The sequence below is a fragment of the Mus caroli genome, chromosome 1 (genome assembly GCF_900094665.2).
Source record: "Mus caroli chromosome 1, CAROLI_EIJ_v1.1, whole genome shotgun sequence".
NCBI classification, from domain to species: domain Eukaryota; kingdom Metazoa; phylum Chordata; class Mammalia; order Rodentia; family Muridae; genus Mus; species Mus caroli.
In genome coordinates this window covers 22,179,254-22,205,465 of record NC_034570.1, presented here as the reverse complement: position 1 = coordinate 22,205,465, position 26,212 = coordinate 22,179,254, and positions in this window count along the sequence as shown.

The window sequence follows — 26,212 nt, the reverse complement described above, 5'->3', positions numbered from 1 at the left end:
GCCAAAAAAGTGTATATGTTAGATGGTCTAGAGCTGGAGTTACAGGTGGCTGTCTGCCTCCTGACCTGTGAGCAGGGAAGTGAATTTGAATGTTCTTCACATGGAGTTTGTGCTCCTAATTGCTCAGTATTTTTTTATGAATTTTGTCTAAATCAAAATCTGAAATGTTTCACCATTCTCACTTTAAGCATCTTTCTTCTGCATTGTAATTTGCTTCACAAATTAATTTGGATTTCCATACTGTTTGCTAATTTCTATTTTGTACGTTTTTGCTATTGCAATCAATTTGTTACTCTTAAATGCTTTTAAACATTTAAATACCATTATTGAATTGGTGTCAAATATTATATGAATAAATTTTAATGTATTGTCTTAGAGTTTTACTGCTGTGATCAGACACTGTGACCAAGTCAAGTCTCTTAAAAGACAACACTTAATTAGGTCTGGCTTACAGGTTCAGAGGTTCAGTCCATTATCATCAAGGTGGGAACATGGCAGTATCCAGGCAGACATGGTGCATGAGGAGCTGAGAGTTCTACATCTTCATCTGAAGACTGCTAGCAGAACACTGACTTCCAGTAAGCTAAGAGTATAGTTTCACAGCCCACTCCCACAGTGACACACCTACTACAACAAGGCTATACTTCCAAATAGTGCCACTCCATGGGCCAAGCATATACAAACCATTACAAGTATTAAAGACATATTATTGTGAGAAAATCATAATGATTTTCCCAAGTACTAATTTACTTCTCAAAATAGGATGAACATATAACACTAATACAGGATAAATATAAGGATTAATATTACACTCATATTTAGAAGCATATACTACATTAAAAAAAAAAGCCTTTACCATTCCTTATCTCAAGAAGCTGTTTAAGATGTTATTAAGCACTTTGATATAAAAAGAAGATAAAATCAAGTCACTGTAGCCTCACAACTTGCCTAATTATCCCCAGTTAATTTTTACTTTGGTAAAAGATGCTAAAAAATTTCAATCAATCTGGTAGTAGTTTCTGAGCTGTTATGCTATATATTGCTGTTTCAGGTATTCAAAACTATAAAGTAGGGAGAAAGAAAGACAAGTAATGAGTACTTCAATGAAAATATTTTTTGAGAACCTTAGGAAATTGCATGAGCCTAGTATTCTAAGAAGAGCTGTAAGAGGATGATGATAAAGGGGATAGAGTATCCCTTCTTTAATAAAAGGATTTAAGAACTGATTTAGATTTTATTAGAGTTTTCAAACTACAAACCCAGGGTGTGAACACTGTATACCTGATAAACCATTCAGAATAGATAGAGTATTAGAGAAGAGAACGAAAGAAAACATAGCACTTAAGCTTTCATGGAGTTCAGACACAGAAAAGCCAAGACACCACAGGGCAAAAAAGGAATTGTTCCTCCCAGTCTGCAGATCAACCTGTCTCCCTCGCTCTCTCAAGCACAAGATCATAAGCAACAGAAGCCAATATACTTTGATTCCATCAGAACACAGCTCTCCCACCACAGCAAGCCATAAATACCCAAGTACACCTGAAAAGCATAATGTTAATCTAAAATCCCATCTCATGCAGATAATAGAGATCTTTAAAGAGGATATCAATATCTCATTAAAGAACCACAGAAAAAAACACAATCAAACAGGTGAAGGACTTGAAAAAAGTTATACAAGAATTAAAAATGGAAGTAAAAACAATAAATAAATTACAAATATAGGCAATTCTGAGAATGGAACACATAGGAAAAAGATCAGGTAGGAGCTACTGATGCAGGCAACACCAACAGAATACAAGAGATAGAAGCGAGAATCTCAGGCAAAGAAGATGTTGAAACAACAGTCATAGAAAATACAAAGCCTAAAACTCCTAATCCAAAACATCCAGGAAATCCAGGACAAAATGTAAAGCCTAAACTTAAAAATAATAGGACCAAAAGAGAATGAGGACTCCCAGCTCAAAGGGCCAGAAAACATGGTCAACAGAATCATAGAAGAAAACTTCCCCAAGGGAAACACAGAAGCATCCATAAATGTACAAGAAGCCTATGTAACACCAAATAGACTGGACCAGACAAGAAAATCCTACTATCACATACTAATCAAAATACTAAATGCACAAAACAACAACAAAAAAAGAATATTAAAAGAAGTAAAGAAAAATGGTCAAGTAACATATAATGGCAGACCCAAAAGAATTACACCAGACTTCTCAACAGAGACTATAAAAACCAGAAGTTCCTGGACATATATCATACAAATTGTATGAGAACACAGATATAGTAGGAGGCCAGCCCGTGGCCTACATGAACTGGGTCTTTCTGGAAGGCAGGCTGGGGCTGAAAGAGACTTAGACTGCAAGAAAAGATAATGAAGCCAAGACAAATATTTATTTGATCAAGGCCCGTGAGTTTATTAAGAGAGTGTGCTTATAAGGGGGAAGGCCTATCCCCAGCCAGCCCATTCTTGGTGTCTGGAGCCAGCCCTTAAGAGGATTACAGGGTGTGTTTCAAGGACCTTTCAGCAGGAAGCAGAGTCTTGGAGAAAAGCAAATAGAACCATCAAGGTCAGAAGGCTCTACCCTAGGTAATCTCCTTCTTAGTGGCAGCAAGATCAAAGTCTGGATCATCCTGCTTCAAGGCTGAGGGAGGCTACACACAGATGTCAACCCAGGCAACTATACCCTGCAAAACTCTCAATGATCATAGATGGAGAAACCAAAATGCCATTACAAAACTAAATTTAAACACTATATCCCTACTAATCCAGCCCTACAGAGGATTCTAGAGGAAAAATTCCAACAAAAGAAGAGTACCTCACCAAAGAAAAAACAAGAAATTAATCATCTTACAACAAACCTAAATGGAGAAAATCACACACACACAATTCTACCCCCACCAACAAACCTAACAGGAACTAACAATCATATGTCTTTAATATCTCTCAACATCAATGGATTCAGTTGACCAATAAAAAGACACAGGGTAACAGACTGGATACAAACGCATGATGCAGCATTTTGCTGCATTGAAGAAACACGGCTCAATGTCAAAGAGAGATACTACCTTAGAGTAAAAGGCAGGGAAAAGTTTTCCAAACAAATGGTTCCAAGAGACAAGTGCGAGATGCCATTCTAATAGCCAGTAAAATAGACTTTCAACCAAAAGTTATCAAATGATATCGGGAAGGACACTTCATAGTCATCAAAGGAAACATCCATGAAGCTGAAATCTAAATTCTGAACATCTATGCCTCAAATGCAAGAGCACCCAGATTCATAAAAGAAACTTTACTAAAGCTTAAAACACACATGGAAACTCATACAATAATAGTGGGAGACTTCAACACCCCTCTCTCAAAAAAGGGATATGTCATTGAAACAGAAACTAAACAGAGATATAATGAAGCTAATAGAAGTTATGAACCAAATGGATCTCTCTCTCTCTCTCTCTCTCTCTCTCTCTCTCTCTCTCTCTCTCTCTCCTTCTCTCTCTCTGTCTGTCCAACATTTCATCCCAAAACAAAAGAAAATACCCTTTTTTCAGTACTGCATACCTTCTCCAAAGTTGACCATATAATCAGTAACAAAACAAGTCTAAACAGATATAAGTTTGAAATAATCCCATGTAGCCTATCAAATCACCACAAACTATGGCTAGAATTCAATAACAATAAAAGCAACAGAAAGCCCACATACCCATAGAAACTGAACAACTTTCTATTCAATGATAAATTGGCCAGGGAGGAAAGAAAGAAAGAAATTAAAGACTTTCTAGAATTCAATGAAAATTTTAAAAAAGCACAGCATGCCCAAAGTTATGAAACACAGTGAAAGCAGTGCTAGGAGGAGAATTCATAGCACTTAGTGCCCTGGTAAAGAAACTGGAGAGACTAGCAACTTAACAGCACACCTGAAAGCTCTAGAACAAAAAGAAGAAAGCATACTCACGTGGAATTGATGACTAGAAAAAAATCAAACTCAGGGCTGAAATCAACCAATTAGAAATAAGAGAAAAGTACAAAGAATCAACAAAACCAAAAGCTGGTTCTTTGAGAAATTCACCCTAGCAGTAAACCTTTAGACAAACTTACTAAAGAACACGGAGACTGTTTTCAAATGAACAAAATCAGAAAGGAAAAGGCAGACACAACAAGAGTAACTGAGGAAATTAAAAAAAAAAAAACATCATATCTTACTACAAAAGACTTTACAAAACTGGAACAGCTGGATAAAATGAATGCCTTTTTAGACAGATAAAGGAATACAAATTGGAAAAGAGCAAGTCAAGATATCACTATTTGAAGATGATATGAAAATATATGTAAGAGATCCCAAAAAATCTACCAGAGAACTTTTCTACAGGTGATAAAAAAAAAAACTTCAGGACAGTGACTGGATATAAAATTAACTTAAACAAACAAATCAGTAGCCTTCCTTTATACAAATGATGAACAGGCTGATAAATAAATTAGGGAAACAACACCCTTCACAATAGCCAGAAATAGTATTAAATAACTTGGTGTAATTCTTACCAAGCAAGTGACAGATCTGGGTGTCAAGAATTCAAATCCCTGAAAAAGAAATGGTAGAAGACATTAGAAGATGGAAGGGTCTTGCACGCTCATGGATTGTTAGGATTAACATAGTGAAGATGACCATCTTACTGAAACCAATCTGCAGGTTCAGCACTATGCCAATCAAGATTCCAACAACAACAACAACAACAACAACAACAACAAAACCCAGTTACTCAAAACAATTCCTAACATTGAAATAACTTCCACGGGAATCACCATCCCTGACTTCAAACTGTACTACAGAGCAGTAGTGATAAAAATCATATGGTATTGGTAGAGAAACAACAGGTCAATCAATGAAGTAGAATTGAAGGACCAGAATAAAAACCCACACAATTATGGACACTTGATCTTCAACAAAAAAGCCAAAAACCTTCAGTAGACAAAAGGAAGCATCTTCAATAAATGGTGCTGGTACAACTGGCAGTCTGTATGTAGAAAAATAAAAATAGATTCATATTTATCACCTTGGGCAAAGCTCAAGTTCAAGTGGATCAAGGACCTAGACATTAAACCAGATACACTGAATTGAATAGAAAAGGAAATGGGAAAGAGCCTTGAACTCATCACCCAGGGGTTAAGTTCCTAAACAGAAATCCAAATGGCTCAGGATCTAAGATTAAGAATTGATAAATGCGTGGTGGCGCACGCCTTTAATCCCAGCACTTGGGAGGCAGAGGCAGGCGGATTTCTGAGTTCGAGGCCAGCCTGGTCTACAAAGTGAGTTCCAGGACAGCCAGGGCTATACAGAGAAACCCTGTCTCGAAAAACTAAAAAAAAAAAAAAGAAGCTCAATTCAAAAAACATAAATAACACCATTAAAAATGAGGTACAGAGCTAAACAAAGAATTCTCACCTGAGGAATACCGAATGGCTGAGAGCACCTAAAAAAATGTTCAACATCCTTAATCATCAGGTAAATGCAAATCAAAACAACCTTCACATTCCACCACACACCAGTCAGAATGGCTAAAATCAAAAACTCAAGTGGCAGTATATTCTTCCGAAGAGGTGGAAAAAGAGAAATACTCCTACATTGCTGGTGGGATTGTAAGCTTACACGACCATTCTGGAAATCAATCTGGCAGTTCGTCAGAAAATTTGAAATAGTTCTACCTAAAGACCCAGCTATTCCACTCCTAGAAATATACCCAAAGAATGCGCCAACATATAACAAGGATACATGCTCCACTATTTTCATAACAGCCTTATTTATAATATCCTGAAGCTGGAAAGAACACAAATTTCCCTCAACAGAAGAATGGATAAAGAAAATGTGGTACATTTTCACAATGGAATACTCCTCAGTTATTTAAAATGATGACTTCATGAACTTTGCAGGAAAATAGATGGAACGAGAAAATATCACCTTGAGTGAAGTAACCCAGACAGAAAAGGACATACATGGTATGTACTCACTGATAAGTAGATGTTAGTCCAAAAGGTTAGAACAACCAGGATACAACTCACAGACCATATGAAGCTCATCAAGAAGGAAGGCCAAATGTGTATGCTTCAATCCCACTTTGAATGGGGGAACAAAATAATTTCTGGAGGAAGAGGGAGGAAGGGTTCTGGTTGAGAGAGGGGAGGGGGAGGGAAATAGAGGGGGCCGGTTTATGTATGGGAAGAGACAGGAGAAACATCCAGAAAGCCAGAAGAATTAATAGAAATATGTAGCACTGAGTGAGTGGGGGGGTGTGGTGGGAGGAAACAATAGAAAGTCCCAGACACCAGGGATGTGAGAGGGTCTAGGACCCAATGGACATGACATTTTCTGAAATACACAATAGAGGAGAAATAGAACTTGAAGAGACCTCCCCCAGTAAATAGACATGGCCCCCAGTTGAGAGAAGGGGCCATTCACCCACATCAAAAACTTTAACTCAGGACTGTCCCTATCTACAGGAAACACAGGGACAAAAAAAAAAAAAAAGGATCAGAGAATGAAGGAAAAAACATCCAGAGACCACCCTATCTTGGCATCCATCCCATCCACAGACACAGAACCCTGACACAATGGGTGATTCTAAGGAGCACTTGCATTCAAGTAGGGCTGTCCTCTGAGAGGCTCTGCCAGCACCTGATTAAGACAGATACAGACACTCATAGTTAACCATTGGACTGAGCCTTAGAACCCCCATGGACGAGATAGGGAATGACTGAAAGATCTGAAGGGGATTGCAACCCCACAGGAAGAATAACAATATCAACTAATTGAAGCTCTCAGAGATCCCAGGAACTGAATCACCAACCAAGGAGTATACATGGGTGGTTTCAGGGCTCCAGCTACATATGTAGTAGAGGATTGCTTTACCTGGTATCCAATGGGAGGGGAGGTCTTTGGTCTTGTGGAAGCTTGTTGCCCCAGCAAAGGGAGAAGCTACAGGGGTGAGGCAGGAGTGATTGGTGGGTGCTAATCCTTAGGAGGGATGGTGGAGTTTGTAGGGAGATGAGACTGACAAGGGAGAAAACATTTGAAATGTAAATAAATAAATAATTTATTTAAAAAATTAACAGAAAAGAAAGAATATAAAAAGAGGGAGCTGTTAGAGGAAGAATAAGGACGTCCCAAATGTTGGGGAAATGCAAAGAGCGACAGAAAGCATCTTAGGGAAGATAAAAATGATAATAAATAAATAAGTAAGTAAGTAAATAAATAAATATCATTATCAAAAATAAAAATAAAATTAAGAAAAGGAATGTTATCCTCTTCTAAGTAATTAGATCAGAAGGCTGAATTCTGAAACTCTATATTGTCAGTCAAGGTCAGCTACTGTTCTAGGGAAAGCGATATTTGGGAGAAAGCTATAATATACTATACAATGATTAATGACTCCATCTACATTTTTAGTATTGCTTAAGGTGAGTGCACTTTGCCATGCTGGTCTCTGGCCAAGAAAATAACACTCTGGGCTTCTCTGCCACTTTAGGTTTCCATAGTCTCCCTATGAGCATCATTCCCTGCTTTTCACTGAACTGACTGCTCTGTGATAGACATCTATGCTAGTAAAGCAAAGGGCATGACTTCTTCCCTGGCCCCTTCTTCCTCCACTTGCCTCTAGACAGCTACTAGGATTAACAACTTGCCTGCTCTAGTAGATTTTCTTTTAAATTCTAAAAAAATTTCCTCCAGATTCTGTTTGAGTCCATTCTTAAATTATTTATATACTTGAAAGTAAAAAAAAAAAAAAAAAACCAGGGTACCTTGATTCCCTCAATAACATTTGGGTATCACATATGGATCACCTCAAAATTAAGGTGATCCTTAAGAGTAAGAGTTATAGGAAGTTATTACAAACTGCCCTTGCACCCACCAGCTAACAGCTTATTTTAGCTTCTGTTAAACTGATTGCTCGTACAAATCTGCTGCAGCTGCTGAGTAAGATGCTGGATGTTGTTTTTGCCTTTTAATGCATCTTCCTCTAAATGCTCATGGCTACAGTTAAGACCTGAATACCCGAGTATAGCCCCAGAAGGGATTTTAATTTGGCTATAGATTGTGTCTGAGTGATCCTCTCTGGTGGGCTCTCCATAGCACTGTCAGAAATAAAGTTATAGTGAATACCCCAGTAATAGGAAACAGAGTCTTATATCCAAAAGAAATATCCTGTTATTCTGTTCTGAATTTCTAACTCACTTTTCACCAGTTTTTTCCCCACTTATATCCCTAGCCCCAGATAATGTGCTCTAATGTCCTAGACTTCTTTGTATATACTGCACTTGAAGCAGAATAGACAGAAAACAGAATAGAATAGATCTTTGGCAAGTTGAAAATTACATGAAACTTGAAATAGGCATCAGAGAACTTTATCACACCTGGTGCCACAGTTGCCTTAATGATTGATTATTTGAGGCACACTCCAGCTATGAAGGAGAAAATAATAACTTGCAGGACTTTGTGTGCTGGAGCTCTACATATTTTTTTTTCTGGAAGAAATAATGGGGCAATGACATGACAATCAGCAGGAGACTGCATGAGGAAGCAAACTAGAAGGGAAGAAAGACTCAGGCTTTCAGCACTAGCCAGTTTTTGTGCATGTACATGAATATATGACAATCTAAAATGAGCATTTATGATGCTAGATACTACCTTTCATACTATAAGAAATGGCAAATGTACTGAAAGGTTCAGCCAAAATAAGCATTCAGAATATTCATCTGTCTCCTTTTGGAATCCAAAGATTAAAAATTGCAATCTTTTATTAAGAAGCTAAAATTTCACCTTCTCTCATATCCTGTTTGTTTTCAAACAGGCTGCACAAAGAGATTCTGATAGTAAAAGACAAAATATAATTACACAGTATTTTCAAATTCTTTCTTTTTAAAATATGCTATAAGAAAATTTATATATTTAGTATAAAACATAATAAATGAAAGAAATAAATTAAATCGTGTTTTAAAATTCTCTTTAGTATTATTCTTAAAACATTAATGAATTAAGTAACTACAACATAAAAATAACTTGATATGGTGACAAATACTTTTTGGGAAGATTGATTTTTTTAGAGAGATGAAAAGGAAATTAACACATTAGAAAACACTAAATTGAATTTATTTTAAATTTTACATACAAGTATAAGAAGTATATGTTCATGAGGTACCATATGATGGCATATGTATAGAGTTACTAATGTTAAGTCAGGTTAAACATAGTGACTTTGATGGTCACCTTTTTAAACCTGTAACATATGATTTAGGAATTAACATCAGGAAAGAATTTAGGAAGACAAATCCCCTTCAAGCCACAACACTTTCCATTCCTTATATCCTGCTCTGGGTGGTGATGGTGTTTGTTTGCTTGATTTATTTTTGGAACTGAAATATTTTTTTCTTGATCTTTTCTTTGAACTTATTCGTGAATATATTTATTCCAAAACCAAGAAGTACAAGATAACATCTGGGTTTCCTTAGTATCACCTGGAAACCATGAATGGTTCCCCTCAAAATCCAATAACAGTGATATGAAATGTCCTATTTTTTCAGTTGAAGAGGCAAGAGGAGGGTAGTTTAATATAAGTGATAAAGTGTTTTTGTCATGAGTTGAGATTCCTACAAGTTTACATATGACCTTGCCCCACCATTCTCAAATGAAATATGTGTGTTGGGACAGTCTTTCTCACGTTGTGCTGCAAGGTCCTCATTCCTAAGTCATCGATCACTATAAAGAATTTCAGCCATCTATTTTTCTGGCTGACCTCTCAATTTCCCATGGCAGAGAAGCTACACCTCTCTATATGCACTAAAACATACCCATCAGTTGAACACCTAAGTCTAGTATTTTTTTCTACCTCCTGTCCCATTAAACTGCCATAGATATCTAACAATAAGAATATGAAAATAATGTTTCTCTTTGAATTTTATGTATAAGAGATTTAGCTATATTTAATCTAAAGCTGACTTTTAAACACTGATCCAAGCAAAGATAGAAAATCATTGCTTTTACCTTATAAACAGTTCTAGGTAGAAATTAGGTTCAAAATATAGAAAACATAAAAGTAAGCATAAAATTAAGAACAAATATAGACATCACTTCTAGAATTCTGTTCCTAAGGAGCCTCTTTTGTTCATTCCACACTGCATTAATTCCACAAAATGGTAGTTCTATGAATGAAAATTCTCTAAGTAGTGTTACCTTCTAAAATGAACTTAGCCAAGTTCATTCTCTCTGTCAATTTGATAATTAAAATGCAGGAAGTATCTCAGACAAAGGGAAAGCAACTTCTTTAAAACTGAAGCACCACACATATGCCACAAGTATGCACACACACACACACACACACACACACACACACACACACACTTAGAGAGACAGAGAAAGAGATAGAGATACACAGACATACAATCAAGGTACATAGAGAAATATTCCGCATAGGGTAAATGAGAAGACCTGTAAATGGTTATTCATTTTTCCCTTGGAGGACACAGGGATTTAAGTCCTTTTAGTGGCATGGGATTGGTTGCATTCTCTAATTTGATCGTATTTTATTCATGAAAACAAGAAGCATAAGAGAACATCTAGATTTTCTCAGTATCATCTGAAGACCATGAATAAATACTCTCAAAATACAGCAACAGCGATACAAATTTTCTTAAAATACTGTAACAGCGATACAAATTTTCTTATTTTATCAGCAGAATCAACAAAAACCAGAATCCTCCTGTAATCATAATCACCGTTCCTCATTGGTCCCTGGAATCCAGTCAACAGATTTATGTCTCTATAGTCCTGAGCTAATGAGATTGTCAAGTATAGAAAGACCCTGAGTATGTTTTAACTTAAATAATTTGAGATATATTCCAACTTTTTGTAAAGCTGACTTGCCCTTTTGAAGTATGGTTGCAACAATTTGTTCATTCACTCACTAGCTAACACACAAAGGTTGTCAACATTTTCCCTGAAACTAATAGTAAAACAACAGCCATGTACAAAAAAAAATTCAGTGATATATATATATATATATATATATATATATATATATATGAGTGTGTGTATATGTATGTATGTATGTAAAAGAATAATAATCAAAGGAAAAGAAACTATCAATTTCATAATTAGAAGGCATGAGAGATGTTCTAGGAAGGAAAAATGGAAAGGGTGGGAGGAAAAATGATATAATTCTAATGAAATTAAAATTAATTGTGAGTGAAAAAGAATATATTTATTTTATTTTATTATTTTTAATTTGGGAGAGTTTTTCCTAGACACTGTTTCTTTCTGTAATGATAACTGTCCAGAAACTCGCTCTATAGACCTGTCTTGTCTCAAACGAAATGATCTGCCTAATTCTGCATCCTCACTTCTTGGACTAAAGGTTTATATCCACTACTTCCTGGTAGGAGCGCGGGGGGGGGGGGAGAGACAGAGAGAGACAGAGAGAGAGACAGAGAGAGACAGAGAGACAGAGACAGAGAGACAGAGAGAGACAGAGAGACAGAGAGACAGAGAGAGAGGAGAGAGAGAATACATTCTAATAATACTAACAAATGCATACAAATCCATTAGAACATAGCCATTTGTAAATTATCAAATTATCATAGTAGCATTTTTCCTCCTTTTAAAAACTGTATTAAATATTTGCTTTCCAGCTCTTAGTTCAGGAGGTTTATTTGCATTGTTTTTCTATGTACTGAAATATTGATACAGGTAGCATGCATAATGCAATTCTGTTTGAAACACTATTCTCTGGATGTTTCACCTAAATATATTTTCATAATGATCCAAAACTGAGCACCATATTAAAAACTTGTCCAACACCTATCTATCAAATATATGCTTTGATAGCTTCTAATTAAAGTGTTAGAAGACAAATGCAACACCTTATTTCTTGAAGAATCAATCTGAACTGACTAGATAGCTCAGTTAGGCAAGTACTTGTACTACTGGTGCAAGGATTTGAGTTCCATGATAAGTATAAACAGTGGTAGGTCATGTATGGAGGAGCCAGAATTAGCAAAATCCCTGGCACTCTCAGTGCAGCCAGCCTTGCCAAAGAGGGTGTTCTCAGTAAGCTTCTGAGAAAAATTTAAAAAGAGAAATATGACCTTAATTTGACCTCTTTTTTCACATGTGCACACTCATAGATACAAATATATACTTTTCATAAAAATAAAAAATATATTTAAAAGAATATTTCAACCAGCATTTGTGTTTCAAAAATAATAAAAACCAAAGGAACATTAGCATACTTTTCACTACAAAGAAACATAGGCATTTCCTTTCAAACTTCAGGTTACAAAACCTAGAGAGATCCCTCTGGGAAGTTCAAACTGGCTAAACTGTCTCAAATTCCGAGTTCACAATAGTAATTGTTCAGCTGTTATTAAACTTCTCTTGTGTAAGAAACAAAGGCCAACAAAATGATTGTTTCATTCACTCCATCTGAAAGCGAAAAAGCAAAGACTTAAAAGAAAACGTCAAGGCAAACAGTGGAGCACATTTTTAATCCTAGATGGCTGAGGTCGGGGAAGGCAAAATAGATTGTGTAATGTTTTGCCAGATTTACTAGAAAACATTAAAAGCAAACTAATTTCAAGGCCTGCTTCTTGTTCTGAAATGCTACAAAAATGTGTAGCTCCACAAGTGCTTTAAAAGAAACAAGAGATTATGTAATGACTGAAAACATCAACTAATTTAAGAGAAAAAAGAAAAAAGTTAAAACAGGAAAAAACTTGCAGTGTGAAAATAGAAAGAATATTACAGTTAAATTAAAATTTTTGTTGTTAATTTTATTATATGGTAATATATACACTCACAGAAGTTATAAGACAGTATTGAGGCTAAGAAGCCTGAACATATAGGGTTAGAACCCTAGAACTCATAATCAAGGAGAAAACCAACTCCAAGATCTATCCTTTGACCACCAGAATTGCACTGTAGCATGTATTCCCAAGTAATTTCTCTCTCCCTCTCTCTCTTTTTCTCTCTCATGCCTGCACACACTCACGCACATGTACACATACACACACAAAGGGTATTTTTCCAAAGACAGCATAATATCATCAAAACCTTTATAAAAGTTATAAAATTAGAGCATCATAATCAATAAAGTATTGCTATTATTAATAGCTAAAATAATAAACAGAGATTTGGTTGTTTTTCAAATTTGTTTATTTGTTTTAGCTATGCTCATGATGGGTAAAAATGGAATGTTATATTAAGTGACAATTGCACTGATTTGTAAAATACATTTACTAGACAACTGGTATCTGGACTAGTGAGACTCACTATTTGAACACAACCATAGCCACAAAAATTTAGATACTTTTAATACACTTAGACTTTAAAGTCTGGCTTTGGGTTTTGTTTGGCTGTAAGTGAACTTGGCCTTCCTCTCCCATATGTTCACTACAATATATTGATAAACCACTCAGTTTTGTTGTTTTACCTCTTGGGAAAAGTTTCACAGATATCGAGGGATCATGCTTGGACACCCCTGACATTCTAAGTTGCTATGAGAGAAAGATTATTGGATCCTGGTAAAGAAAGTTCTATCTGTGTGGTAGCATGGAAATACATGTCAACATTTATAAAATAAATTTAACATTAAATCTGTGAAGAACTCAGCAACTGAAACATCATCTCTAATAAGCAAACTATAGAAAACGGATACTGTTGTTTGGGAAGGCATTATGGAAAATGGTAAAACTGAACTAAACGTGGAAATTGGTGAAAGTAAGAAAAATTCTGTTGTATTCTGGTATATTGGGAATTAGTGTTTGATTCTTTTGTAATACTATAAAAGCTTTGAACAATACTTAGCTTCTCTTAGTCCTATAGCATCTATTAAACTATTATTATATCTATGTTATAGCAAATAGTCATACAGGTTTTTAAATTTTGTTTAGCTTCCAATATTTTGTTCTTTGAGCTTTCAATGTTATGAGATTCCTGTGTGGCTTTACTGAAAAGTTGCTGCCAGCATCCTCTCGCTGTGGCATTTCCATTCCTTGCCTCATGTTTGCCTTCTTCCTTTCCATCAGCAAGATCAGGTTCACTAATTCTTTCTGGATACAGACCTAGTGTTTTCAAATGGGAACAATTTCCCATTAATTACTTCCTACAAATATTTGTTACTAATATAATATTCAGAGTTTTAATTTTTTCTTTACTTTGATCTTTTTATAAAAAATGACCCTTTGATTCTCTATTTATTTTATTTTATCATCTTTTCCTATGGCTGTGAGAGGCAAGAAGTTATCACAACTGCGAGTATTGCCAATTGAATGAACTGAATGATGTTGAGCAAAAGTAACTCACTGCCCCATGTAGAAAGATGTGTCGTCCTTAGTCATCAGCCATGGAATGCTTCTTCTACTTATAAAGTAATTAGAGGTGTAAAGTGCTCACAACATAGATGCAGTTCCCCACGGCTAATTACTGTGATTTTTAAAATGATATAATATTATTTCAGTATTACTGTTATTTAATTATGCCATATAAATTGAAATCCATTACTGGCAGGAGCCCATTGTATCATATCCTAATAGTAACATTGTATCTATCACCTAGATTCAATTGCGCCTGTAAAATATATTGGGTTGAAGGTAAATATATATTTCAGAGGAGCTATGTGCCTCTTGTAGGGATATATGTTTGAGAAGTTTGGGATAAAGAAAACTACCAAATAGAAATCTCGTCTGAAGTTTTTTGACTCAGTCCACTATGGAAAGATTTCTCTGATCTCTAATTACTTTCATAAAGGTTACTTAGAAACTATTTGCAGAAAATTATAAAATATAACAAATATCAAATTTCATCATATAACTTCTATTTACTATTACTGATTAATTAAAACTGTACATGTCTCCAAAAGTATAGATTTTGGTTAATGATGCACAAGTATTATTTTTATTACAGCACTGATTTTGTTAATATCTAGTTAATGCCTCATCATGGGAATACATTAAAATCCCCACAAACATGAATTTCAGTGCTACAGTCATATTACAAAAACTGCTGGCCTCTAGAAATCTGTGTCTGAAAGTGAGCGGAGCTGAACAAAGTGCTAGTAGATAGTGCATTTTCTAAGCACTTATTCTTATTACATAGATGAACGATCATATTTAAGGACTCTGACCTATAATCCATTAATTATTTTAGTTTCAATAAAACACTAATTTATATGATATTGCCATTAATAATCTAAATTTAATCACTGTTCCTAGGAGCTGCTTTGACTTGTATGCTTTAGTAATTAAGGATTTTTTTGAGGATTGGCCAACTTGATAAGAAGAGAAAACATGAAAAAAAATACCATTTGAATAGAACAACAGTGAAATTTTAGCTGAAAAGAAAATCAAATATTTAGCAACAATATTTCTAAAGGAGCACATGAGGAATCCTAAAGGGACAATCTAACTAACATGCTGAAAGTGGCACTTAGAGGCAGAGCCAAGGGTTTATAGCATGGATTCTGGTTTTAAGGCCTGGGCTTGTGACTATGTCCATGAAGGCATAGTGTGAGTCTGCATCCATCTTCCTACTGTTGGCATGGAAACTGCATCAACATGGAGACAGCACTTAGGTCTGTTTTCAGTATCAGGAGCTCCTCAGGCCCACAAGCAGAGTACAGCATGGCTGATGCTGAGCACAAAACTATTGCTGCTGAGAGAAAGAATAACAAGCACAGACGAGCACTCTGATATCATTTGTGGAAGAGGAGAAATCAATAAGATAAAAATGGACCATCGATTTTTTTTCACATTACTGTTTGCTTGTAGGTGTCTTCATTTGTTCTTTTATTTATTTTGTTGGTTCTTTTTTTTTCCTTTGCAATTTTTATTAGTTCCTTGAGAATTTCGTACAATGCATTTTTTATTGTATTCACCCCTCCCTCAGTTCTTCACAGATCTGCCTGCCTTTCCTATGTGTCCAACTTTGTCTCCTCTTTTTATGTATTTATGTATTTATTTATTTATTTTTAAAAATCAAGCTCAATTACTCTTGCTCAAATACTATAGGATATGTATAATTCCAGAGACCACATTGAAAGAGAAAGAGAGAGAGAGAGAGAGAGAGAGAGAGAGAGAGAGAGAGAGAGAGAGAGAGAGAGGAAGAAAGAAGAAACAAAAGCAAAAAATATAAAAACAAAGAAAAAACCTGAATCGTCCTCTCACAGTAGTTATCAATTACCAAAAACTCTTCAGGTAGTGGTGGGCATTCATCTCCTGATAGATAGATGCTGGGATACTGTCTGGAGTGATGTTCCATGGCTCCCTTTCCTGCCATCATAACCTTTGTTATCTCATATGTACCACTGCCCTACTGTCCTAAAACCCCTGACTTTTTATCATAACTAGCTCTTACTGTACTTCTCCCTTCTCTTACATAATAGTTCCAGAAACTTGGCAGGATGAAGTGTGATACAGCTATTTACCTATGGCTCAGCATTCAATTCTTATGTTCTGCACCTTTACTTAGCTGTGGGTCTCTTTGTTGAATGGCAATGAAAAAAAAAAACAAAAACAAAAAAAAACAAGCTTTTCTGGAACTGAGTGATGCGTTGATCTATGGTTATAAATGATAGCTCATTGAGAATTGGCACAACACTATGGCCATTGTTCAGAGCTCTCTTGCTGATATTTTTGGTTACTCTTTGGATTTTGATGATAAAGGCCCCTAGTGATGAAGACATCACACAGATGAAGCATAGAACACAAGAAACTCAATACTCAACTGGAAGTGTCATCTCAACTGGCTAGCTCTCACATAGCATGAAGATGCTGTACTAATTGCAGAAGGTGAGAAGCAATTATCTGACTTATTAAGGTGTAAAATCAGAACTACTGTAACTTTCACCCTGAAAAAATATACCTACTGAAGCAATGATGTCAGAGCATCATGGGAGTAATGGACCACTTTCTACTTGAAATTAGGCCCTACTAAATAAAATAAAACACATACTTTGCACAGCTTTAAAGAGAAGAACCTGTGGCTAGACATCATAGTTCTCAGCTATATTAATATGCTATCTCGGTAGTTCTATAGTCATCTTGTCTAATGGATAAGAGATTTCTAGAAATATATCGGTCTTAGGATTTTCATATTGCCTTTAGGAATTATCTTGTATGAACTAAGCTTCTTGACAGTCACTCATAAAGGTGTCCCACACAATTAGACCTTTTAGGTAAAATCCAATACCAAACAAACAAAATACAAAACAAAAGCTTTGGGAAAATTGTAATTCAGGCAAACAATAATTTTTATCATATTTTATGTAACATTGAGAGATACAAATATTTTCTTTTAAAAAATCACCTGTGATTTTGTGATTCAAATTTAAGTGGGTATCTTTTGCTATGCCTATGGGCTATTATAATAAGCTGAATATAAAACTAAGAAGTATCAAAAATTAAGATTTCATAAATGTTTACAGAGATAGGTGACGGGTTCTCACCAATGAACATGGCATTACAAGGGTGGGTAAGAGGACAAAAATCCAGAGTGTGGTTTCCAGCTGCTCTTTTCACGAAGCTTGTGAACTTTGGATGTTATCAAAGAATGGAGAGAATCTTGGGTGAAAATAGTGAGAGTCATTGAATCATAAATAGCACATAACAATCAAAAACTTCTCAATTTATATACTGACCTACCACAGCCACTCCAGGAAAACTATGTGGCAGGCCCAAAATCTTGGATGCAGTCCTGAGGCAAAAAGTTTCATGGAAACTTAGTCTACTGGAGCCTTGGCATCCGGTAGCACAAATGCTCCAAACTTGTCCTTGTGTTAGTCAGTGGATTGATCTCTGTACTTTCTTTCAGTATTGTTTTATTATATGTACCTCCAAGAAATGATTTGACAAATACCTAAATTAGGTTGAACTTTACTTTCTGGCCTTCACCGATGTCCTAGGCAGTCTTTGAGTCAACCTTGGGCTTGGAATTCTGTACGAATGTTACCTATTCAGACGAATTGCCTCCAGTATTGAAAGAGAGATAGTGAAAGAAATCAGGCGTTACTATCTACTCTATAGAGTTAGAAATTTCAGGGCAAGCTTAGTAAAGTAAGTTTAGAGTTCTTATTATAGTTATCTATGGCAGACTATATTACTTAATAGAAGAAAGTCCCCCACAAAATCACTTAGAATAACAGCCGAGTCACTCCCATGTGCAGGAATTTACAATGGACTAGGAGGAAGGCGGGTTGTGGTTTAAGGAGGACCTACAATATTACATTATTCACAAGCAAGAGCAGAACCCCCTGGTGCAAGTTTTCACAAGGATCAGCAGAATAGCATAAATTGTGACTAGGGTGTGAAATCTTCACCTGGCTCCCTAATGGCTGACTTTAGAAAGGGCTGCCTTTTACCTCAGTTGTAACCACTGCCTGGTTCCTGCTAGTCTTTATGTATGCATTTCTCTGTTTTGTGTCAGATAGCATCAATGTACCTTGGCTTATGAGTCACCTAAATTCTTTGTTTTCTTCTGTAATATAAATCTGATGCTCACTTTGAGAAATTACATTCAGATACAGTACTCTCTCTGTGTCAATATCTGTTTGACACTTATCACTGACTCCTGGTCCACCTGATTACTGAAACCATGTTTCCCTTTGAGTTGAAAGACTGAGTCCAGTCCACAGCACTGAACATAATAAATATTTATGGGAAAAATTTACTAAGGCATAAGACCTTATACATTTACCTTCTGCAGTTTATTCCAACTAATATATTAACTTTTTGTCTGTAATAATAATTTTAAAGGCAATATATACAATATAATTAAGCACACTTTCTTGGAGAATTATTTTTTAAACTTCTCACTCTAAACATGTATACTATTTTCTTACAATTTTATTTGATTTGTTATAAACTTTACATATTTACTTCAGATAGTCAAGTATGCTTACCAAGAGCTGTAAATTAGAAAATATCATATATTTTAAAAATCTCTCTGAATATGTATAAATAATGTGTATGTGTGTGTGTGCATGTGTGTGTTTGTCTCAGTCCTATCTGAAGAAATATAATACAATTTCAAAAGTACAAAGGTAGTTAGGAAATTTCTGATGTTCTTACTGAATGAAAATATCTTTATTTAGCCTATATTTAAAAATGATATTTTCTAGTGTATATAAAATTCTATACTGATAGTTTGTATTGTTTCTGTACATAAAACATATCACATATTATCTTACAGCTAGAGAAATTTGTGTATGGGTCCATAACAATTCTGCTATTTGTTTATTTTTAGTTATGATCTTTTTCATCTTTTTATCTTTAAAGAAATGTCTTTTTTTTGTTTTTCTTTTTTGGTTTTTGTTTTTTTTTAATCTTTGATTTTTCACACTATGCCTTTACCCTGGCAAAGTATAGTTGTTTGGGGATTCAAACTCCTTGTTTTTGTCCTAGAATAAGAGGAGTCTTTTCTTGAATCTGTACTTTTATGTCTTCCATTATTTTATAAAATACCCCATAGTCCCTATTCCAATATTCCTTCTGCCATTCTTCTTCTTTCTCCTTCTGAAGCTCCAGTGAAATATTAGTTACAGTGTAGAAATACTGCCACTGTAAGTTACTTGTAGTGATGTCTGAAGGGTCTTTTGGGTGGATTTTTTTTCTTTCTATTTCTATTTTTCATCCCATTTATAAATCTACCAGTGCTTTTCACAGCCATGTTTAATCATGTGATAAACTGATGGAAGGGATTGTTTAACTTGCATTATAATTTTATGTTCCTCAATTTTCAGCTTTTACTGGACTCTGTCTTACAGTTTCAGTTCCTCGAATGAAATTCTGACGATGTTCACATCTAATATATGTTTTTCCAGTCACTTCAGAAGCATGTAATGATAGTTATCTTAAATTTCTCTGTGATATTTCCAAGAACAGGAGACTTAAGTGTGCTTCAAATGGTTTCTTTGTCATCTTGTTTAGAGGAAAATTGTTTGTTGTTACATACAGTTTTAGGTAGAATAGTCTTTACAAGTTAAAATCTTTTTTGTCTGGCTCAATTTTGACCTAAACAAACTATGTGGATCATTTGGGCATTTTCATCTAGTAAATCTTTGGGTGGTGTTTCCAGGTAAGTATTTTTATCTTAATAGCTCTACAGACTTTAAATCCTATCAGTTCTCTATAATCACCCAGTACTTAGAATGTTATTTATGATGAATCCTACTTACAAGGGGGAACAAAATAATCCTGGGAGGTTAAAGGAGGGAGGTACCTGGGAGAAAACGAGGAGTAGAAGGGAAAAAATGGGGCCAGGATCAGGTACAGGAAGAGAGAGAGACAGGAGAGAAGTACAGAAGGTCGGGAAAATGAATAGAAATACGTAGCAGTGGTAGGTTTGTAACTGAGGGTAGGCACTAGAGAGTCCTCATGGAAGCAAGAGGTTCCCAGGGCCCAGCTGGAATGGCACTGGGCAAAATACCCAACAAAGGGTAGATGGAACCCGTGGAGACCACCTCCAGTAGATAGGCATGGCTGCCAGTTGAAGGATGGAGACACACATTCATCTCAAAAATTCTAACCCAGAATTGTTCCTGTCTGAAAGAAATACAGGGACAAAAACATGGAGCAAAACTGAAGGAAAGGCCATCCAGAGACTGCCCCACCTAGGGATCCATCCCATCTGCAGACACCAGTTCCCAACACTATTGCTAATGCCAAGAAGCTCTTTCTGACAGAAGCTTATTGTAGCTGTCCCCTGATAGGCTCTGCCAGAGCTTAATCAATACAGATGTGGATGCTCACAGCTTACCATAGGCATGAGCTGGGGGAACAAGGACCCTAATGAAAGAGATAGGGAAAGACTGAATGAGCTGAAAGGGTTTGCAGCCTCACAGGAAGAATATCAACCAACCAGATCTCACAAAGCTCCCATGCTCTAAAACACCAATGAAAGTTTATACATGGAGGGATCCATGGGCTCCAAGCTACATATGTAGCAGAGGATTGTCTTTGCTGACATCAGTGAGAGGGTGGGCCCTTGGGATGGTACAGGGGTAAGGCAGGAGTGGGTGGGATGGTGGAGGATCACTCTTACAGAGAAAAAGGAGATGGGGGATGGGATGGGGAGCTTGCAGAGGGAAAACTGGAAAGGGGGACATTTGAAATGTAAATAAATAAAATAACCAATAATAAAACAAGACAAGACAAGACAAAACAAAACATAGATGTCTTTTGTTTTTGTTCATACTTTCCAGGACTTTCTTTGACAGTCTTCCTTTCTGTCAGGTATGGGCTCTTATCCCATCCTTCTCATTGATAGATATGTGGAATGAGGAAGGATCTGTTTCCCTTTTAAATGTTTGAAGTTTTCCCTATCATAACACTTAAAGCTGTATTCATACCAGTGCTAAAGCAATGACTGAGATATTAGGGGGAGTTGGCTGCTTGCAAATGAGACCCTGGTTTAAATCTCAGGACCCACATGGCAGCTTGAGATTCAGAGATCCAGCATAGTCCTCTGGTTTCCACATATACTAAGAATTTGGGCAGTGTGATTCCATGCCCAAGGACAAAAACACTCATAAACATAAAACAAATAAATCTTTAAACACATTGCACTCATTCTCTATTTTTCTTTCCTCTATCTCTTTAAGTATTAGTTTTCTCTATTTCATCTATTGCTGTGAAATAGAATCTATAGTATTTTATTTTGCTATAAATTTTCTCTTTTCTCTTTTATCACATTATTATCTATAAATGTAGGTTTTGTCACTAAATTCTCAGAGTGAATAGGATTATTTTTATCAAATTCAGAATCTGTGGGAATTTTAAACACCATATCTGTCTGACAGTAATGATATTAAATTTTTATTCATGGTAATATCGATTTAGACTGAAAAAGCACAGACAAAAAGAAGTCTCGTTTTTGTTATTTTAAGCTTGATTCTTATCATCACTGTGTGATTATCGTAAGAGGAAAAAGTCTTGAAATTAAGACTTAACTTTCTTCCTCTTTTGAGTATTGAAAATAGTCTTTTCTCATACTGTACCTCCCAATAACTGTTTCCTCTTCCTCAATTCTTCACAGCTCCCCTGTATCTCTTCTTTTCTGCAGATCTACTTCCCCCTCTATTTCCTCTTCAGAAAACAGTTCGACTCCAAGATAGGGCAGCCAAACAGAACGAAACAAGGCACAACAACAACAACAAAGGGAAAAGCCCTCAAATAGATTGGACAAGACAACCCCAATTGGAGGAATATTGTCCCAAGAGCCATTAAATGAGTAACAGATACTGCACTGTTAGAAGTCTCACAAAAACACCAAGCTATTAGCCATAACATGTAACCAAGCAGAGTATCTGCATGCTTTCCATTTCAGTCTCTATGAGACCATATGAACCCTGATTAGTTGATTCAGTGAACCATGTTCTCCTGGTGTCCTCCAACCACTCTGGCTCCTACAACCTTTTCTCTTCCACAGGGTTCTTTTATTGAGAATTCTGTTTAGATTTGTACACTATTTTTATATAGATTTAAAAAAAATTTATATCAAATTTCTACAGTTCTTAATATATTCTGAATATTATATCCTTATCAGATATGGGGTTTTAAAAAATCTTTCCTAGTTCTGCATACTGTCTTTTTGTCTGAATGAATGTACCCTTTGCCTTAAGAAACATTTCAGTTTCGTGTGGTCCCATGTATTAATATTTAGTCTTAGTGCCGATCCTATTTTTATTGTGTTCAATAATTTGTCTCATGTGTCAGTGTGTTCAAGACTGTTCCATGCTTTGTCTTCTCTCAGGTTCATTGTTTTCCATTTTGCACTGAGGTCTTTGATCCGCTTCGTCTGGAGTTTCCTGCAGGATGATAAGTGTATATCTATTTGCACTTTTCTACATGGAGACATCCAATTTGACCAGCATGATTTGTTAGAGATGTTTCCTTTTTACCAATCTTTATTTCTGGCTTCTTCATCAAACATCAGGTATCCATCTGTGTGTGAATCTTTGACTGAGTTCCCTGAGGTGCTATGCAGAATATATATTCTTTTGTGTTAGGGTGGAATTTTGTGTAAACATACGTTAGGTTCATTTGGTTTACAAGGTTAATTAGTGCTAGCATTTCTGTTTTGTATTTGTCTAGATGACCTGTATGTTGATGAGATTGGACTATATAAGTCCCCTACTGTCAGTATGTGATATAAGCTCTGGGGGTGTTTGTTTTACACACTAAAATAATGTGTTCTCTTGTGTTTGTGACATAGATGTCAATAATTCAAATGTTATATTGGTGGATTTTTCCTTTGATAAATATGTAGTGTTCTTCCCCAAATCTTTTGAATAATTTTGTTTGGAACTCTATTGTATAAGATATTAAAATGGCTATATTAGCTTGTTTCTTAGGTCGATTTGCTTAGAATGTCTTTTTCCAACCCTTTACCTTGAGGTAATATCTATGCTTTCTCTGAATGTTTAATATTTTGGTTATTATATGGCAATGTGGCTTCTTTTCTGTCCCAATCTATTTGGTGTTCTGTATATGTTTTGTACTTTTATAGGTGTGTCTTTCTTTAGGGTAAGAACATTTTCTTCTAGGATTTTTGAAAATGTTTTCTGGGCCTTTGATCTGCTGTTCTTTCCCTTTTTCTAATCCTCTTGTTTGTATGTTTGAACTTTTCACACAGATTTCTTTGGTATTTTTGCATTCAAATATTTTAGGTTGAGCATTTTCTTTGACCTATGTTTCCACTTCTTCTATTGTATCCCCATGTCTGAGATTACCTCTTCATCTCTGATATTCTATTGGTGAAGTTTGCCTCTGTAAAATTACATTCCTAAATTTTTCATTTACAGAATTTCTTGAGTCTGTGTTTTCTTTATTGCTTCTATTTCTATGTTCATGTCGGAAACAGTTTTATGTATTTCCTTCTACTTTTTGCATTTTCTTGGCTTTCTGTAAGGGACTTATTCATTTCTTGCAATTGCTTTTTTGAGGGGGAGATGTTGTCCAGGATTTCTTTCAGTCACCTATTCATTTCCTCTTTAAGGGTCTCTCTTATGTTCATATAGTCAGCTCTAAGTTCTTATTATTCAGATATTTTGGAAGGTTTAGGGTCTGCTGTGGTAGGAGAACTGGGCTCTGGTGAAGGCATGTTACCCTGGCTATTATTGATTGGGCTCTTACACTGGTATCTACGCTTCTGTGTTTGGGGTAATTATAGTTCTAGGTGTTGATTTATCAGTGTGTTTTTGTTGGGTGAGCATATTTTTCTATGGTTTCTGTTTACTTTCTGGATTTTCAAGAAGTATGTTATCTGTGTGATGCCCATTTTACTGGCTTTCTTGGTTAGTGTGTTTACTGGGAAAGCTTGGGACTGTTGGAGTCTGAGAGACGAGGAGGCCGAAGGAAGGTCCTCTGCTGCAGTGCTAGAGGCAGTTGTGAGCATTAGGTCTTGGGGAACAGAGAAAGTGAAGAAGATTTCTGGGCCACTTACCTGCTTTTCAGGCAGACATGCTTTATGGTTGAGCAAGGAGTGTTCGCCTTAGCTGGGGGCTGGGATTATAGCAACAAGTCAAAAAGGGAGGATATTCTGTGTGATTCATAAATATGGGCAGGAAGGAGAGAAAGCCGAAGCTATTGTTATGTTTCAGAGCTGGGAGTGACTCTGAGGATTGAGTCTGAAGTAACAGAGAGTGGAGAAGGTCTGCAGACAGCCTAACTGATTTTCTGGCCATGTCTTAACTTTCAAGTAACCATAAGAAACTAGCCATTTTATTTACTAATGCGGCCTTTGGGAAAATCTTTTTTTTTTTTTTTTCAGAGAAGGTTTTTGATAATCTTTTTCTGAAATATTTTACTTTATAAAAAGTCTAAGTGCCCTGTAGTTTTAGTTTTTTTTTTTTAATCCTATTTTTAATGATGGCTATTAAATGCTTTAACCTCCCTTTTAGCCAACCACCCACCAGAGGTGGTAGAAAAGAAAGGGTACAGGGATGGGAAATTTAACCTGTTTAGAAAGGTTCTTTGGAGCAACTCCTGTCTCTGTTTTCTGGAACTCAGCAGTTCAGTTCATTGGTCAGCAGAGGCAGCTTGATACACATACAAACACTTCACAGATACACGAGCAGTTCCGTAGAGTCGGGATAGCAAACAGGAATCAGCAGTGGTGATACTAACAGAGACAGCCAAGCCTCAGCCTTGGCTTGAGTCAGCAGGAGGAACCAGCAGGAATACCAGGAGATGTTCTTGACTGTGCTTCTCTCAGGGAAGAGAAGATCGATCAGTGAAGACTATGGACCCACAAGCATTGCACAGCTAGCTGTACTAGCAAGCCAATTTCTGACTCCATCACTTATTTGAGTCCTACTTACACCCTACAAACATCACGTGTCCTTCAAGTGTCTTTTCTTACCAGGCATCTTGCCTCAGTTTGGGTCTTGCCTTAGCACAGGCCTTGCTGCAGTAAGGGTTTTGCATCAGCATATGCATCCAATCAGCCAGAGTCTGAGGAAGCAGCAAGAAATTGCAGTATATACCACCAAAAGTTTTTTTTGGTATGTTTCTCTCTATGAAGTGCTGATAAGTGCAGCTCAGCTAAGTAATGTAAGGTGGACCAATACACCTGTGTTATTAGCAAGGAATCCTTTATCACAAGTCGTTTCAAGTGCTTGCTTTAACAGAACATCCTCCCTGCTGTATCTGCTTCAACAAAAGTTTCCCTCACTGGTCTGCCTTAGCCTTTCACACCTGTGTCCATCATAGTGAGACAGTACATCACATGTTTGCCTCAGCAAAACACTATTCAACTGACTTTCCAAAGATTCCTTAAGTTTCCACTTCAGTACCCATTGAAACCAGAGGAGAGTTCTACTCCATGATTCTAGAGTGAAAAGTCATTGCAAGCCACTTGAGGTGGGTGGTAGGAACTAAACTTGGGTTCTGTATGAGAGCAATATCCTTCCTTAACCATGGATAATTCTCTCTTACTCATTGCACAATGGTGATAAATCATGTATATGTATATGTATATGTATATGTATATCTTATACATATATACATATATTACATATAAGTATATATCTTAAATATATATAAATAATATATATATAATCAATATCTGAAATATATAAATATATAATATTGATATATTATATATTAAACATTAATACATACAATGAAAGGGCTTGGGCTGGTGAGATGGCTCAGTGGGTAAGAGCACCCGACTGCTCTTCC